This window comes from Prosopis cineraria, unplaced genomic scaffold (assembly GCF_029017545.1).
Source record: "Prosopis cineraria cultivar Desert tree isolate PC_DT_omini unplaced genomic scaffold, ASM2901754v1 PC2, whole genome shotgun sequence".
Classification (NCBI taxonomy): Eukaryota; Viridiplantae; Streptophyta; class Magnoliopsida; order Fabales; family Fabaceae; genus Prosopis; species Prosopis cineraria.
In genome coordinates this window covers 43,241,983-43,260,384 of record NW_026555333.1, presented here as the reverse complement: position 1 = coordinate 43,260,384, position 18,402 = coordinate 43,241,983, and positions in this window count along the sequence as shown.

Sequence of the window (18,402 nt, the reverse complement as noted above, 5' to 3'; positions counted from 1 at the left end):
TTTATTCTTACTAAAAGTAATCCAGTTTAATTATAATTTAGTCTATGTCCTCCTGAAAGTCAGTATGGTAATAGATACCATCCTCATATTGATAAACACAATCATGTTGATGGCTATTAAGAAGCACATATTGTCATTGCTCAATGTACTCATACCGGTATTGGTCTTTGTACTCATATCGCTTTTGATTAGCATACTCCCATTGGAGATAGCAACACTCATAATTGTCACAATAAGTATGCTCATACTATTGATGGCTTGTGTACTTATATAGTTGCTCTTCATAACCATACTAATAGCTCTCTTGCCCATAAGTATTTTTTGATGGATAGGTATAGCGTTGAGTATAATCCTTTCATATGTGAGCATATTGTGGTAGATTGGCATATTCATACCGATAATCTAAATGTATGTCTAAATGTGTATATATGCTGTAGCTCTGAGCTAAGCATCATAACAATTTTTTTCTTCTATCTTTTCTTCTTTCTTTTTTCTTCTGTATTTTTCCTTTTTATTCTTTTTTCTCCTTTTTTCTCTTTCTTTTTTTTAGGAATACAAAAATTCATATCAATAAAAAACAAAAAATTACTCAAAATGCCACAAACATTTGTAAGCAAACTTATGGAAGGTGATGAAGGCACTCCAATCAATAGCTGTTGAATAGTGAGTTCGTTATACCTTGTTTGGACCTTCAAATTTTAATGAAAAAGTTATGCTTTTTAAGTGAGATTGCCAACAAAAGTGTGATGAGAACCTAGCCCTGGTATCAAATTGATGAAAAACAAGAAGGGAGAGGGGGAAGAGAGATAAAGAAGGAGGAGAGAGAAAGTTAAAACTCACGAAAACTCTTATTCAATAATACTCAAAGCTGAATACAAATGAAAAACGTAGCTCAACTTATAGAGCTCTAAAATAATAAAATAATAATAATTTAAATTCAAATCTCAATTTTTAAATCTAAATATAATCTTAAAGATATTGATATCTAAGATAATAATAAAATAAATAATTAAAGCTAATCTAATGAATCAATATCCTTATTTAAATATCCCTATTAGATAATCCTAATATTCTAAATTAAACCTAATTATATTTTATCTCATATTACACCACAAACCTTATACAAGCTCAAAGGGATAAGGACTTCAAGACTAATCTTCGTGCAACAACATATTTGTTGGCACCTACATTCTTATATGATAACAACTTTATTTACAAGAGAAGGTTGATGGATACAATGCTTTAAATATTTGAGTCAAATGAAAATGAAAAATTTTGATTATATTGTGATGATGAAGTAATTGGCTTTGTATTGTGATTATAAAAAATCTTTTGATAAAGCTTCACATCATAGAGTAACCTATAAACTAGATACTTATAAGTATTATTATTTAACATGTTTATGATAATTTTATTTATCATATGATTAACATATGACTAATTGTTTTTATTTACATATCAATGGTGGTCGTTATATGGAAGTTTTGTTCCAAAATTGCAAAATCTTACAATGTATATTCTGAGCCAAAATTCTTCTTCTTCTAGTTATGATAGAAATTGGAGTTTATTTGAATGCATCCATACCAAAAGCGAAAATAGATTGGAGCATAAAAAATTAAATGATTTAGTTTTCACAAACTATAATCTATGAGTGAGGCATAGGTAAGAATGAAGGTTATGAATGTTTTAATGAATATGAATTTTATTACTATTTTTTGTTAGTTATATACTTATATTTAATTTCTTTGATTTTGTTAAAGAAGTCAATTGAAGAAAAAGATAAATTTTTAATCCCATTGATTATGAATTCATTGACAAATTAAACTTTTAGGTGGCTGACGATGAAGAGCTAGCTCTAAAATTTCATGCTAATAATGTCACAAATTTTGAAAGTGCTATTCAAAATGAAAAAGTTGTAGACATTAGCTTTTGAAAGGGATAATGAAGGTTAGTGTCTACTATCAAGTCTAATATTATATAAATATATAATTATTTTTTACATAATAATTAATGTTATTTTGGTCATATATAGGTGAAAAAGATATGAATATTCCAGAGCCTCCATCCTCGAATGATGATGATGGTTCATGTTTTTGGTTCATATTTTTCTCAATCAACTCCTAATGTTTCAATTCCATCTCCAAGAAATCGGAAGGAGTTAATGAAAACTTTGATGCTGATTATTTTTAGTTTTAGACTTTTTGAACATGATTGTTGTAGTCGTACGTGGTATTGTATTATGTATTAAGTATTGGATAATATTTTTTATTTAAATTATATTATTTTATTATGATCAGTTTAAATTCAATCTGACCTCCAATTTCACATCTATTGAACCTTTGACCCTGGCCTCGATTAGTTCATTGACTGGTTTAGTTTTTCAATACCTTGGTTTTGCCATTCTTTTGTTTTTTTTTTTTTGAAGAATTTGATAACGTCATATTTGTGACAAGAAAAATGGTTAAAGGATTTTTCTAAATACTTTTTAAGTTTGAAAAAAAAGTTGAACTAACTGCTTCATCAAAACTTGGGACCTTTTCAATTTTTCCTATAATCAATTTGGATCAACTTTAAAATTTTTATGATATTTTTCATAATCAATATATGTACACATTCGCTAATAATTTTTTATTTCTTCATCATCTAATATCCTAAGAAACCTGGGGATATTACTACTACTTGCCTAGGCTAATCCAAACTTCCACTATGTGAAACTATATTAACAACGGGCTTATTGATACCTCAAGAATGTCTTTAATATATATAATCCTAGGACTTGTATTCAAGACCCCAAGATAAAATGATTGTACTCTCTCGATCAATTAAATCAAGCACCCTATAGAATGATTTTTTACAATCTATTATTATTTTCAACAAAAATATTTTGTGAGGATAAAAGGATGTTTTTAAATAATTAATTAACACATTTGTATATTAAAAATTAATATGTTGTCCACTTATCTTTAACATAATTGATTATAAATTAAAAAACATTATAAAAAACAATTATAGACAGCAAGACATTGCTCCCGTTTAGTAGCTCGTTTCCCTTGGTGTAAAAAATTGATTAATTGTAGCAAAATCTTTGTTAGTGATATACAAGTTACTAAATTTAGGAAAGAAAAAAAATTATGAAAACTTATAATATTTTTAACCAAATCTCACCCCAATAAAGTAGTTACTTACTTTTCAACTAATGCTATCTTTTCATATTTATCCCTATTAAACATTCTACAATAAATATAAGTCATTATCAATAGGAGCACTTTTGAAAAAAAAAGACAATGATTACACCTTGAAAGAATAAAAATGCCTTATATTTTTTAACGGAGAGAGTATAAAATAAATAAAATAAGGCTTAGTTTTATTTGGTTTAAGTTTGAAAGAAACAAAACTAGAACTAAACCAAGCCAATTGGTTTTGCCAAAAAAAAAACCAAACTTTATTTTATAGGAGGAAGGACACTTAGGCCCCAAAGAAATGATTTTATGCAAGTAAAGTCCTAACAAATTTTAAAATGCAAATTAATTTCTTTAGATTCTTAACTGATATTTTTATATAAAGCAATCTATTTTCAATTTTAAAATTAAAAAAAGAAAATTACAAATTCAGTGAGATAGAATTATAAATTTGGGAGACAAAATTGCAGGTTTCTAAAAGTATTTAAATAATGACATGTCACTTTTCAAATTTCACGATTAAAATTTGTGTCTCTTATTAAAATTAGAAAGGCTAGTTGGAAATTTTAGATAATAAAATTGTAAAAAAGTTGCACATTTCTTGAACTTGAAAAGAATTATGTCATTATTTAAACCCTTCTAGTATGGCAAAGAGGAGGAATAATAGGGTCCAAAACTCGAAAAATTCTCAACTTTTTCTTAATATATTATATAGTGCTATACATACAAGGGAAATATGCTAAACTTGAGTAATCATACTATTCTAGCTACTTAATTTATACTAGAAATATGTCAAATTAATATTCATAATATGATAATTACCATTATATGTGTGTATATCGTATTTTGTAATATTCATAGTATGATAATCAAATTAATATTCATAGTATGACATCTTAGGTTAGAGGATTTAATGTTCCTAACCTAACTCCATAAAGGAAAGCATGAAGAATTGAATGCCCTATGTGGATGACAAGCTAGCAATCCAAATGAAAGCAGACAGTCAAAATTTGAAAAATAACAGTTAAAGTAATCAAAGGATAATGGGAGGGTGACATTGCACCTAAATTAAAAAAAAATGTCATTGTGAAATTGCATCAAAAAATACTTGAAGATATTGGGTGTGTCTTGGTGGAAACATTGATGACATTTTTGTACCTTATCTCTTTTTAATTTATAGGGGAAATGTTGTTCTTCTAATGAGAAATAATAATTAGATGTTTATTCAATAAATTCTTCATGCAGGAACGGATAGACAAGTGTGTGCACATTTTTTTTTGACAAAAAAACAATGTGAAGAACAATTATTACTTTGGTTAGAAATATCCAAATCATTTCAAGTATACTATGCTTGTGCATAATTTGAATGATTAGCTTGATTACCAAGTAATGAAGAGTAAAGTGTAAGAAACGTACGACTTTTAGAATTTAATCAAATAATAGATGCTTGACACTATATGAGAGATTTCTTACACATAATAGAAAAAGATATAGTTGACTTAAAATGATGGATGCAGAGGAATTATGGTCATTAATTTTAATGAAGGGTAAAATTGGTCATTCACAAATTTTTGTACAAGTTTAAGGTTTCAGTCACTACGATCTTTAAAAATTATAAAACTAATTAACTTTCTCAATAATTAGGTTCAAAAGAGATAGTTGAATATATGACTGATATTTGTAGATGGCACTAATTTCCGATGGAAAAAATAAAAAATATGCAGAAGAGGGAAAAAAATAATTTTGAAGTAATAAATTATGTATTGGCTACCAACAAAACAGTGTTATGTATTTTGCATATGAAAAAAGAAAAAGTAAAATGTATACAACTTGTTAAACATGCCAACATTGTTTTCATATCTATAAAGGTTAAGTATTTTTGTTTGAAAAAAAAAAAAAACGCATATACATTATAGTGTTAGGCATTACTTGGTATTGTTGTCGTTTTATTAAAAAGGAGTTTGTTTTGATGGTTACTGTAATGTCTAGGTGTAGCCAATGGTCAATGAGTATACTAACCATAGTCCATGGGGTTGAAGCATGAAGGTTACTCATACCATGGCATGCACGGGAATGTGTTATATATGCATATGTACTTGAATATTCAACATGAAAATCATTCAATAATCAAATTAATTAAGGCACTGAGAAACTTTATGTGAATCATATTTATAAATCACATCTAATATATTTTAATTAAAAAAGTCTTAAAATTTATTAAATTTTTTTAAAAGTTTTTAATACAAGGCCATCCATTTAGCTATAAGATGTTTTTAATTTAATTATATCCCCTAATGAATTAGTTAATTGTTTTCATAATTGCACGCTCTTCTATATTTGTTGTTACTTAATAGAATGTGTCACCTTAGAAATCTTATGAATTACACGTCATAAATAATGATATTTTTTTAAAAAAAATCTTATTAATTGTATATTAAAAAATTTAAAATGCTTTACATGATGCTTTAAAAAAATGTTTTATAAGATAGAAATGAGGAAGTAAATTTTTTTCAATCTTTATTATATATGTATACATATTATATAATGACGTTCTTTCTCTTATTAACATTTGATGAGAAATAAAAGATAAAAATCTTGATAAAAGTTAATAGCATACTTTATAAAATAATAGGATAAAAATAAATTTCCTACCTTGTAAATACAGCCAGATGAAGTATCTCTCTCTTCCTCTTTGAACAATTTACATTTAACAATTCTATTGGTTAAATTTACTTTGATTATAAGGTGATAGGACTTTTATTTTAATTTTTAATATCCACCACTTGTTTAGGCATCTCAACTCTTCATGCTTATTGCTTTCTAAGAAATATTACATCTCATCATCACAACACCACGTTCGCTTTCATTTCTATCATACTTTTGACAATCATCATATTTACCTAATGAGGTCACCCAAATTTTACTAATCTCCTTAATATTAATTAAACTTAATTAATTAATTATTTTTTTCAAAAATTATTATTTCACCTTCAAACCAACACTCCTGCACTGCCACAAGCATATTTCATGCCCCACAATCACTGTTTATATACCCATTGTCTTTGAGACTCCATTATATTTCTACCACTATCATATTAGTTTAAAAATAAATATGAGTGGCGCAAGTTCACTTTTTCAAGTTTTTTATAAAATATTTTCTGTGTAATTTATAAATATGACGATATAAAAGTTTGAAATCATGAAAAAAATCCCTGCTCATTTTCAATAAGAAAAGCTTTATATCGAATTTTAAAGAACATAAATATTATTTAGGAAAAACATAATCTTTAGTTTTTATAGTTTTATTGGATTTTATTTTTAACCCTTATAATTTTTTCAGTGTTTTTAATTCTTATAGAGAATAAAACTACTGCAAAAATGAAAACTACAAAAACATAAAAAACAAATGTCACCCAATCTTTTTGAAATTATAAAAATTGAAAACATTAAAAAAACTATAGTACTACAAGGATTAAAGATTGTGTTTTCCCTCTCATTTATATACAGCTGAAAATTCATAAAGATTTTATGTAATTTGACCATAAAAATATTTGTTCATTATTAGAAGATAAAAGAAAGTCCCATATTTAAAGATTAAAAAATAAATCATAAACATATAAAATTAAAAAGCATATGACCAAATGACTTAAGTTATTTTGGTGGAGTATACTATCCTCAAACACATTTAATATAATAATTCTAATATGGTATTATGTGCCATTTGATTGGGGACAAAAAATGAGAAAAACAGAAAACAAAACAAAAGATAAAAAAAAGATTAAAAAAAAGAGAGAGAGAAGAAGAAGAAGAAGAAGAAGAAATTGAATAAACTTGATACTTTGAGACTTAAAAAAAAAGTATAAACCTAGGTAAGAAGAAGAAAAAAAAAATAGTAGAGTGAACATTAGAAGATAAACTAAAGTCTCACATTTAAAAATTAAAAAAAAATCATAAACATATAAACATTAAGATTATCTAATCAAATGACTTAAATTATGTTGATGGAATTTACTATCATCAAGTGTGTTTAATATGGAAATTCTAGCATTCCTAGCCACGGATGTGTTGTCTTCTTCTTCTTTTTCTTGTTTTTTTTTTTTTCCCCGCCAACCATACTGCCTTCTTAAGTTCTTATCATCAAGACCACATGAGAGAAGGAATTAATTATGAATTATTGTTACAAAAATGAAGTAGTTTTTGACTAATTGATATGTTTATGAGCTTTACGAGCCTACTATAGTTAACTCGTTTTGTTTATTAAATAAATAAATCTATTCTCCATTTTCCTTGTCTTTTGTGAATGCATTTTACTATTTATTTCAGAGAATTTAAAGAATAAATTACATTGTCCAAAACTTATAAATGAAATTCTCTCTATTTAATATTATATGACATTTTTTTCAAATTACTATGCTAAAAAAATATAAAGTATTTTGAATCTTTTAAACTACAATTAATAATTTTTTAAAATTATCTTTAATCAGTGGGTGTAAATATAATTAGCAAAGGTTAATAATTTTTTGAGAAAAAGTTTAATAATTGAAATGCTCTATTAAATAAGAAAAATTATGAAAAGAATACATAATCTTAATTTTTAAAGACAATTAATTAATTTATTGAAGATTATATATATATATATATAATTTAGTTAAAATATTTTATATATATATATATATATATTAAATCGAGGGAGTATGACTTACTATAACCATGTAATTTGTATTTAATTACACACACATATTTTTAAAACCTATATTTCTCTTTGCACTGATAAGTTTTTTTTTTTTAAGAAAACAATGAATTATCCAAAGGTATTGATTATTGGATCTTTATAAGGAAAAACATCATAATGATGACAGTGCTTAAAATTATTCCCGGAGACACTGATCCATCACGGGATGATGAGTCCTGATCTTATCTTGAACCTTTTGTTGTCCTTTTTGTAATTATCAACAACTATGGCAATGCCAAAAAGAAAAAATGCGCCAAGTAACTTATATCTAAACTCAGTAATTTCAATATGGCTAAAAAATAATAGACAATATTTTAAAGAAAAATTCTATAACAAATTTTCTCAAATTTTACACATTGAACCAGACTAATTAACATCTAATATATGTAATAAATTTATAACAAATTAAGCTGTTTACAAGTCATTAGTAATTTGCTTTATTCCCTAAACTCCACGCAAGGGAAAAAAAAGTGCCTAGTTAATAAAAATATTTATAAATGAATAAATTATGAATAACGAAGCTTATCTTTAAAATTTCATGCAATTTCAAAAAAAAATTATATAGTAGAACGTCTTACAAGTTGTACTAATAAAAAATAATGTATAATATCCATTTTATTTCTCAAATTTCATGCAATATATATAAGAAAAAATTGACCAGTTATTAACTTATCATTTAAAAAATATTGACGAAAAAATTTGAAGTTGAAAATAAAATAGAGTTTTATTTATTTTATAAAATAAATTTACTAAATATTGTAGACAAACTATTATTATAATTTAAAAATTACTATGAAAAATATTTAAAATTATATATACCCTTTAAATTTGATACTAAATCTTGAAAAACTTGATAATAATTTAAGTTACTTGGAGAAAATTACTACAACTACAATTACTTGAGATTTAAATTTTTAAATGTAATTTTCTAAAATAAATGAAAAGCAATTATTGTTGGCACGAAGAGCCTAAAGACAGTGAGATCAGTTTGCATGGAAGGACAAAACAGCTTTGGTGGCAATTGGCTTTTTGCCTTTGTGATTTGATTATTTGAAGCGATGCATGCATGTACCATGAGACTTAAATCTTGGTCGGTGGAAAAATCAAAGCCAAATCTCTATGCCCATCAAAATATTTATTATTTTAATATAATGTGCTTTTTCACTTTCTGATTAAACAAAATTAAACCTTGATGTTTTGCATCTCTATTATAATTGATCACATATAGTGTAAATATATATAATTAACGCATCCAATTAAGCAGACAAGGTTTAAACAATTAATGGCTTTTGTTCATACCCAAAAAGTAAAGTTTGAATTTGAGAGCATCTATCTAGTGATCTATTAAATATTGAACCCCACAAAGAAGATGGGGACCCAGAAAAAACTTGTGATGCACAATTAAATAAACTTGCAATTTTTATATATTATAATGCTTTAAGTTAGTGGGCAAGAATAAACTAATTCAAATCTTTTACATCCATAAAAATACTTTTATACAGTACATTTACTATTTTCTTACTCTTGATTGATGCATTTTTTTTTAAAATTCACTTTTCAATAATTTTTTTTATCAGCTATTCACACACACACACTGATAGTCCCAGAAAAGGAAGAAAGATTAAAATAAAAAAAACACACACACACACACAGCTGATTAAAAAGTAAAAGTAGAGGACCAGAACCTGGAAAAGCCAGTGAGGTTAATGTGGGTTTAGAAAAATAATAATACCTCACAAAGAACAATATAAATATTGCTTAACGAGGACTCTAATTGAAATAGTGACAAGCTAACTTTTTTTTTTCCTCTTCAAATTTTGGCCAAACAAGCTCACTTTAAATACAGTTAAAAATTAGACTAACGAAAGGTGGAGATGGCCAATTTCTTTTGAAATGATCACTTCCCTTTTAATGTTTGAATCGAGAGTACTGTCCTTTGGGCATTGTGTAATGTGTAAGGAAAATGAAGGATAACTAGCACTAGTATTGCCAAATTAAAGTGACATGTATCAAGAAAGTTGTTTATATACATACATACATATATATATATATATATATTTAAAATATGTCCCCTAATTTAAAATATATTCTTTTAGTATTTTTAAATTATTTATTAGGAATTTTCAAAAAATATTGATTAGGGTATATTTACAAAAAATATAATTTTATAAAAAATAAAGAAAAAATTATAATACTTCCCAAAATTGTGAAAAGGACATTATTAAAAGAGATAAAAGACTTTAGAAAAATGGGTATTGTATTAAGCAATGAGCAAAGCATTTGATCCTAGTGAAAGAAGAAAATAATAAAAATTGTTTTCATGTTTAATTCAATAATCTCCAGCTTATAATTTGCAAATAAAATTAAGGAAAAAAAAAGGTGATGCTTAATTCATCTTTTGTGATTTGAGAAATTTAATGAGGAGATCATGCTTTGGGAAAACTCAAGGTTCTCGTTAATTACCTCAACTTTCCCACATACAAATGTGAAAGCAAATTTTATTATTCCTTAGAACTATAAACCCCCCGGTTCTTTACCTTTTTTTTTTTAATGTGAAAAGAAAGGTATATTGATCTCTTTTGATCTCTGTTCTATACACTTTAAGTAATTTTCCAAAGGCTGTGGATGATCTCTTTAATAAATTACTTTGATGAAACATCGAATATTTCTTTCCGTATTATTTATAAGTCATTTATAGTATATTTTATTATAATTAAAAAATTTTAAAATTTATTAATTTTCATTAAAAATTTAATAACCTTCCAGTATTATCCCTATTAAATATACAAGTTTTAATTACATAAATCTTTCACTAACAAATAATGGGGATAAAGTAAAAAACTTGTGGTAAAGAGTCAATTACATCCCTTATAATTAAGACGAAATATCATCCTCTCGCCTTATAAATGAGATTGAAAAGTGTGTTAAATATTTTATTTCACTTTTGTCCCTTCATAATTTTCATGAATAGGGTAGAGGGTTGCGATGAAAGAAAAAATTATTTTTAAAATAATACATTAAATAAGGATGAACCACTTGTTTTACGCTTTTACTTTTAGATACTATTAATTTGTTTAATTACTTTTTTTCCCAAGTCTAGCAAAGTAAATCTAACAAGATTTTTCATATATTGACGTTCACATCCGAATCTATCCTTAGATAATCCTTGTTGTTGGTGTGTTAAAGTATTTTTAACAATAATACATTTGATACAAATAATTTAGTTACCTTTTTTTTTCAGATTTCAATGAAATAGTTAAAATTATTTATACGAAGTACCAAAACAACGTGCTCATTGAGATTTTTTTTTAACCCATATGTTGACAATCACATCCTGCAGATATAGATTACATGATTACGAGTGAACAATACTTCCTATCTCAACTTGATAATACTTCCTATCTCAACTATGAAAATTATTAAGAATAGAAGAGAGCTATAAAGAAAAAGAAGCAAGCAATGAACACAAGGGGGGGAAAAAACGAGTTGATCTTATCAAAAAAAAAAACGAGTTGAGGGACAAGCGAGTGATTGATTGATTTGATGTGAGAAGAAGAAATAAGGATGGAAAAAATGAAGTGGGGCCCCCAAAGGGGTAAGAAAGAGAGGAGAAGAATGTGCCAAAAGCCATTTAATTTCTCATCTTTATTATTATTATTCTTTTTCTTTCCTTTGAAAATTTGTTTAAATTTGTTGCCCATCTTTAACTTTCACTCTTTCACGTGCCACCCAACGAACACACTCACTCTTATGTTAATGCTTTTTGGAGGGGCCATCCAAATGATTTTGTGTTAGCATAAAGTTAACCACTTAATCAAGCTTTGAAGTCACCTTAATTAAACTCTTAAACGTGAGGTTTATACTTATGAGGACCCACATTCTTTTCTCTCTTCCTAATTAGGCTTCTTTTCTATGCTTGCAATCTCTCTCTCTTCCCTTTTTTTAGGCCACACCAAACTTGTCATTGTTAGCCATCCCATCCTTCTTTAACTAGGTTCTATTCCTTCATATTAACTTTAAAATAAGTTGTAATTGTATATAGATTATAAAATAATATTAATGTTCATAACTCTATCAACAAAGTCTCTTGTTTGCTAGGGTTCTTATTCAACAAACAAGTAAAAAAAATCCATATCACCCAATGCATTTGGTTTAACTGATTGAAAGAATTAAATTAATTTATTTTTAATCTTATATTTAGATTTTAGAATATACAATAATATTAAATAAAAAAAATTAATAACATTCTTGAATCACTTGTGAGGTTATCGTTGATAAAAACGGTTTCATATAGTGGCGTTTTTGTTTGTCCAAATGAAATGTAATAATACTCCCAGGTTTTTCAACATATTGAACAATGAAATAAAGAGAAAAACAATCCATTTTAAACTTGTAAAAAATATTTGTTACATGTAATTAAGAAAGGGGAGAAATAATGGAGAAAATTACGTTTAGGTTCCATTGATGTTTTGAACCAAATTTCTGGATTATTTTTATAATCTAACTAGTAATGCTTATAGTTGATTTGGTAGCATAATAATTAAATAAAAATAATATTAAATATGTATATAACATATATAGATAGACATGAAATAAATAAACAATAACACAAAATAAATACATATATATATATATATATAGTATGCATATTTATCAATAAAATAACATAAATGACTGTAAATCAACAAAATAATAATTTGTTTAGGTTCCAAACAATACAAATAAAAACCACAAGGTCAATTTACAATTAGATGTAATAAAAGTCATACTGAATTATGAATAAAATTTATGGTATTTAATCACTTTGCTGGGCGATTGAGCGGAATTCTCCAAAATAATATATGATGGGTGGAGCAAATTGAACCACGTATGTGCCTCTAAATTCTAAAAGCTATACAATGTTGAACTTGAACCTTAAATTTAATTGTCAGAGAAAAGTTCATGGAAAATATGCAGAGATAGACATATCATATCTAATTAACAAGTTGACTTAGTCAAAAAAAATTAACAAGTTGACAATAAAAATTTAATTTCATAACAAGGACAACTTACATCTAAAAAATTACAAATATTGATCGTATATATTTATGAGTCCTTTTTAAAATAATCTTAAACAGTTATATATCATTGCTTGACACATTTTCGTGAAGCATGCACCCCGAAATAGGGGATTTTGTTCCTCTCTCTCTCTCTCTCTCTATTTTTTTTTTCCTGATAAAAACTAGAGACTGTTGTACGTGGAAAGACAAGATCTTGCGTGTTTACTAAAAATACTTTAGTGATTTAAATAATCATTTGCGTGCTTGCACGAGGTTATTAGATGGTATTTTAAATATTTATATTTAAATGTAGCGATATCATTCTTCAGAGAAATCAATATCAATTTTCAATATTAATAATATTATTTTATTTTTCAGTCAAAGTAATAATATTTGGTTACATTAGGGTTGTTTAACTAATTTGGCAGTCAAGTTTTAACCAATCACTTCAAGTTTGGTCAAGTTAGGCTAAAATGAGGGGAAACCGATTATATTATTAAGAAGAATGATAACTAAAGATCTTATTAAAAATTCATAAAAAATCATCAAAATATCATCATAACTAAAAAGTTTTCAAATTCAATGCTCATTTTTCAATATTTTGGCAATGAAAATCATTTTAAAAAAAATATCGTTTTGCTATTAACATTTCTATTTGTATGATGACATCTTCAAGCGTCGTCATGTTCTCCCGAATTATCATGCAGCACGAAGATATCCTCTAGCTTGACTTGGCTTGGTGTGCTTGTATATAATATTTTTATATTATTTGTAATATGTTACATTTAATTTGGATTTTTTAAAACAATATAATTCAAATACAACTTTACTATAAGGGTGTTCAAAACCAATTTAAATCCAAAAGACCGATCCAAAACAACCCAAACTGAAAAAAATCGATCAAAATCGAACAACAATCAAGTTTACTTTGATTTTTATGATATAAGAACTAATTAGTTTGGTTCAAGTTCAGTTTTGAGTATTAAAAACCGAACCAAACTGAGCCAAATCTGATTTAAAAAATATTACTTGTTTATTTATAAAATATATAATAAGTTATCTACCAAATGGTTCAGTTTGGTTTAGTTTTTGGCTAAAACCAAATCAGACCAAACCTATAAACACTGTCAACAATCAAACCAGACCAAACCTATAAACACCCTTACTTTACTATTCTAATGAGTAGTTTAAATTGAAGTGAATGGTATAGACTCTCATCACCTGATCGTGTAGTTTAAAATTCAATTCAAATGAGCCCTTTGTGTTGTTATGTATATGTAATATGGATCTATTATTCACTCTCAGCATATTGAGAGAGATAATTGTTATTGTCGACATGTTCTAGTCTTGCTGCCAAATAATACAACTCAGATGAAGTAAGAATAATTTATTAAAAAAAATCCAAAAACAAAGGATTATATTGCATGAAGAGAAGGATTCAATTCAGAAATTTTTTCATCATTCAAATGTTATATATTATAGTCTTCGGTAATTAAACTTAGACAACGGACCTTTTGATAATATGAGTGGAATGAAAATTCACATGCTACGCTAACTTGCAAGTCAATACTTTAATTAGAAGAGAAGAGATATATGCCTTAGTTAATTAAGAACTTGAAAGTGCTTATTGGCAAAGAAAAAGACCAAAAACGTTAAGGAACGACATTAACCTTACTCGTCTCTCTTTGTATAAAAAAAGTGTCACATGCCATAATGCCATGACTCAGCTTGTTCAGTCACTCTCTGGGTTTTAAGGTCAAATTGTTGGTATTATTATTTGTCTCTCGTTCTTTGTAGCTATTGGTGTGTCCTCTCCGAGATTGTCAAAATGCATTTAAATAATTTCCCATTTTTATTTCTTCCTCCTAAAATAATACTTATTTCACTTCATTTTTCATCAATATCATTCTTATTTTTTATTAAAAAACTATTTAGATTAATTCTAAATGTTATGACATCACATGCCGATACTTGTAGCCGCTTTAACGTTTTCATGCATTCTACTTCACAAGTTAAGAAAGATTGAAGCGAGGCTATATATATATATATATGTTGTTTTTTAGGAAGAAAATGATAAATATGCTTAGTATGAAAATGGAATGGGTGCTTTTCTTTATATATATATATATATATAATATTTTTTACTTACTAAATATTGCATCAGCTATATCAATAGAATGACTAAAAATGACAAAAAAGGAAAAGGAAAATGGCACCTGTCTTTTTCTTCTTCTTGGATTTGTTAAAATAAAATTATACAACTAATTTTGAAAGGGGGAAATGTTATATTTGGAGACATATATTAAATGAATATGAAAAGATGTTACTTAATTAGACAGCTAAACATATATATATTCAATTTTCAGAGAGAACTAGAAAATATAATTATCATAGTACGTCTTTTGGATAATCCTATTTTAATTTCATCTAAACGTTTGCTTATAGGTCTATGTTATATGCTGCTTTTGTTTTGTTTTGGCTCTTAATTATTTGAAGTAATTATGGCATCTCCCTCTTGCCACCAAGCTCTTTTGGAAGACATAGCTATTAGTGTTTAGTTTGTTTTACCGTGTATTTTTACTTTTCAAGCTTTTCCTTGACTATGTAATTTTTTAAAAAAAAAGTAATTATGGTATAAAAATAGTTGAAAAATATAATATATTGCCTGATTGAGTATTGTATGTGTTTTGTAGAGAAAGGAAAGCCAAAAGGAAATAAAATGTGAAGAATCATGTCTCTAATTACGTCCGGTCGCGGATGAGGAAGAATTGAAAAAGTTGGTTCGTGCTTCAACCATGGGCAGACAAAAATACGAAGGTCATTACAGCAGGCAGATGAAAATAAAAACACGTATCAACTATAGAATTAATCCTGAATCAAAAGAGACTTATGCTAACGGGCTTTTAGGTTTTACGATGTGAAAATTATATAAGAAACTTTGAGAAATCTTATTGAGATCATCTGATCACATCTTTGTGAGTTAGGAGGCATAGTGCCAAGTCTGAAAGAATTCTTTTAAGTTGAGAGTTTTCTCTTTCTCTTTTTTATTCATTTGATTTTGTCTATATCTTTTATTGATGATTTATGTAATTTCTCTATAAATTGTTTCTAGATCTTCAGTTAGGGTAGAGAGTAACCTTATTGAAATGATTTTACTTATTCATTTAGCTCTATTCATTTTCCCAGATGAACATTGAATTTTGTTATGAAATTTTTATGTTTGTTTTTATATTTATCTCTATTAATTTAATTATTTTTTTATATAAATGGCCATTATGTAAGTTGTGTGTGGGTTGTTTGATAAACTCAAAGGTGAAAAATTTACTAAACCTAGAGAATAGATATTGATAACTAAATTAAGAATAATTTAGGGATTGATGATGATTTCGATAATAATTTTATGATTTAGTTAGAGAATAAAATTTAGTGAGAGTTAAATTTAATTCTAATAAAATACATTTTAATATATTAAAAAATAATTATGACACTTTAAAAATAATTGTCGCTATAAAAGAAATAACTAAATTATAGTAAGTCATCCCAATAAATGAATCATGAAACATAATGATTAATTGATTGGTTAGTTCCTACATTTTCTTTATCATGCTTGCTTTTTTTATTTAATTTAATAATTTTTTTTAAATCACTTGTTTTTGTTATAACAAAAATTACTGCTTTTCTCTAACTTCGACCCAAAATATTTTAATTTATTACTATGTTGGCCTCATTATATTTATGGGAGTGAATTAGTTACCAATCAAATTTGGGTACTCATATGAGTAAGGTATAAAGAAACTTTATACTATGTGTTAAGCAAAAACAATAAGGGAATGCTGTGAGACGTGTCAGAGATGCGGGGTTTCAAAGGATAGAAGAACTTGACTTTTAATCAAACGTGGGGAACATAAACTCTCTTATCACAGTTCACCTAGATGTGAGAATGCGAAGTGAAAAAAATTAATGTAGATATAAGAAAGCAAATATACATTAATTAAATAAAGAGGTGGAGGGTTATGTCGGCCGTACGATAGAAAAATAAATGCTAAAATTACATGATAAAAGGAAAAATAAAACAAATCAATAGATGCGAAGTCTGAGACTAATAGTTTGTTGATGTTGATAATAATTGTTGAGAGAGGGTTCCTCTATTTATAGATGATCCTGGCTTGGTGTCCAAGCCCCATGATCGCTAGTTTTCTTGAATTTAAGAAGTACTTCCTCCATTTTGGTCACTCGTCATGTATGGAGTTTGGATGGTCTTGATTTAATGGCTAAGACTTCATAAATATTCTTTCTTTTTTTAATTAAATTCGATTAAGTTGAGTTGAGCCTAGGCCTCCAAATTCACAATTTGAGTGCAACTAATACCCCCTGCATACAAATTGACCAAAGCCTTCGTAGGCCAATTTTATATGGATATTTCCATTGACCTTACTTTCAAGCATTGCATGAGTAGTATGTCTTGGAGGATCAACTTGTTTCCATTTTGATTAATGGTTGATCTAGTACTTCACTTGAAGGACACTCTTATAGTTAAGGATTAGGGACCATGTGATTTAACTTAGGATCAAGTTTCTAAAGGTTTGAGATCTCAAGAGCTGGGTTTGGAATTGGCCTTTTAAGTTTTTAGATTTTAAAGACTAGTTCTGTAAAATCTAGTCGTTGTAAGGTTCAACCTTGTGACTTTCGCCCTTGTGGAGAGAGCCCTTTGGGATAGAGCTCATGTAAAAAGGGCTCTTGCAAAGTTTGCCTTTCTAACTTTGACCCCTGTAGCTTCGGTCCTTCTAGTGGTGGCCCTTGTGGCTCTGGCCCTTCTAGTGTTGTCCCTTGTGGTTTTGGTCCCTTTGATGTTGGTTGGCCCTTGTCGTTGCAGCCCTGTAGTGTTGGCCCTTATGATTTCGGCCCTTGTGGTTCTAGCCTTTATGACTGCGGCCCTTATGACTCCAGCTATTATGGTTTCGACCCCTCTGGTTTCGGCCCCTTTAGTGTGCCCCAGTGGCTCCAACCTTATAGTCGAATGGGCCCCTCATTGAATTAGACCTGTTATTTATTTTTGAGGGATGTTATAACGATTTTCATTATTGATCTTTTGGTTGAATGGTACATTAGGAGATTGCCCCCTAAGTCCATCTATTATTTGAATGTGCGAGTCATTTGAAACTTGCTCTTGCGATAGTCTAGATAACTTAGTAGAGATATTCCTGAGCCTATCTTTCAGAGTTTGCAACAGAGTTCTTTGCCTCTCATTAACTCTTACTTCACATTTTGCATGTACAGCCATGTTTTTTAAGTCGTAAAACTTAGATCTATTCTTTCCAACAATATATTGGTCCTTACATGTCCTTGGCATTCTGTTCACATGTGTCCCATTGAGCGTGTCAAAAATTGTTAAGCAAAAAAAATAAGGGGGTGTCACGAGGCATGCCAGAGATGTAGGGTCTCAAAAGGATGG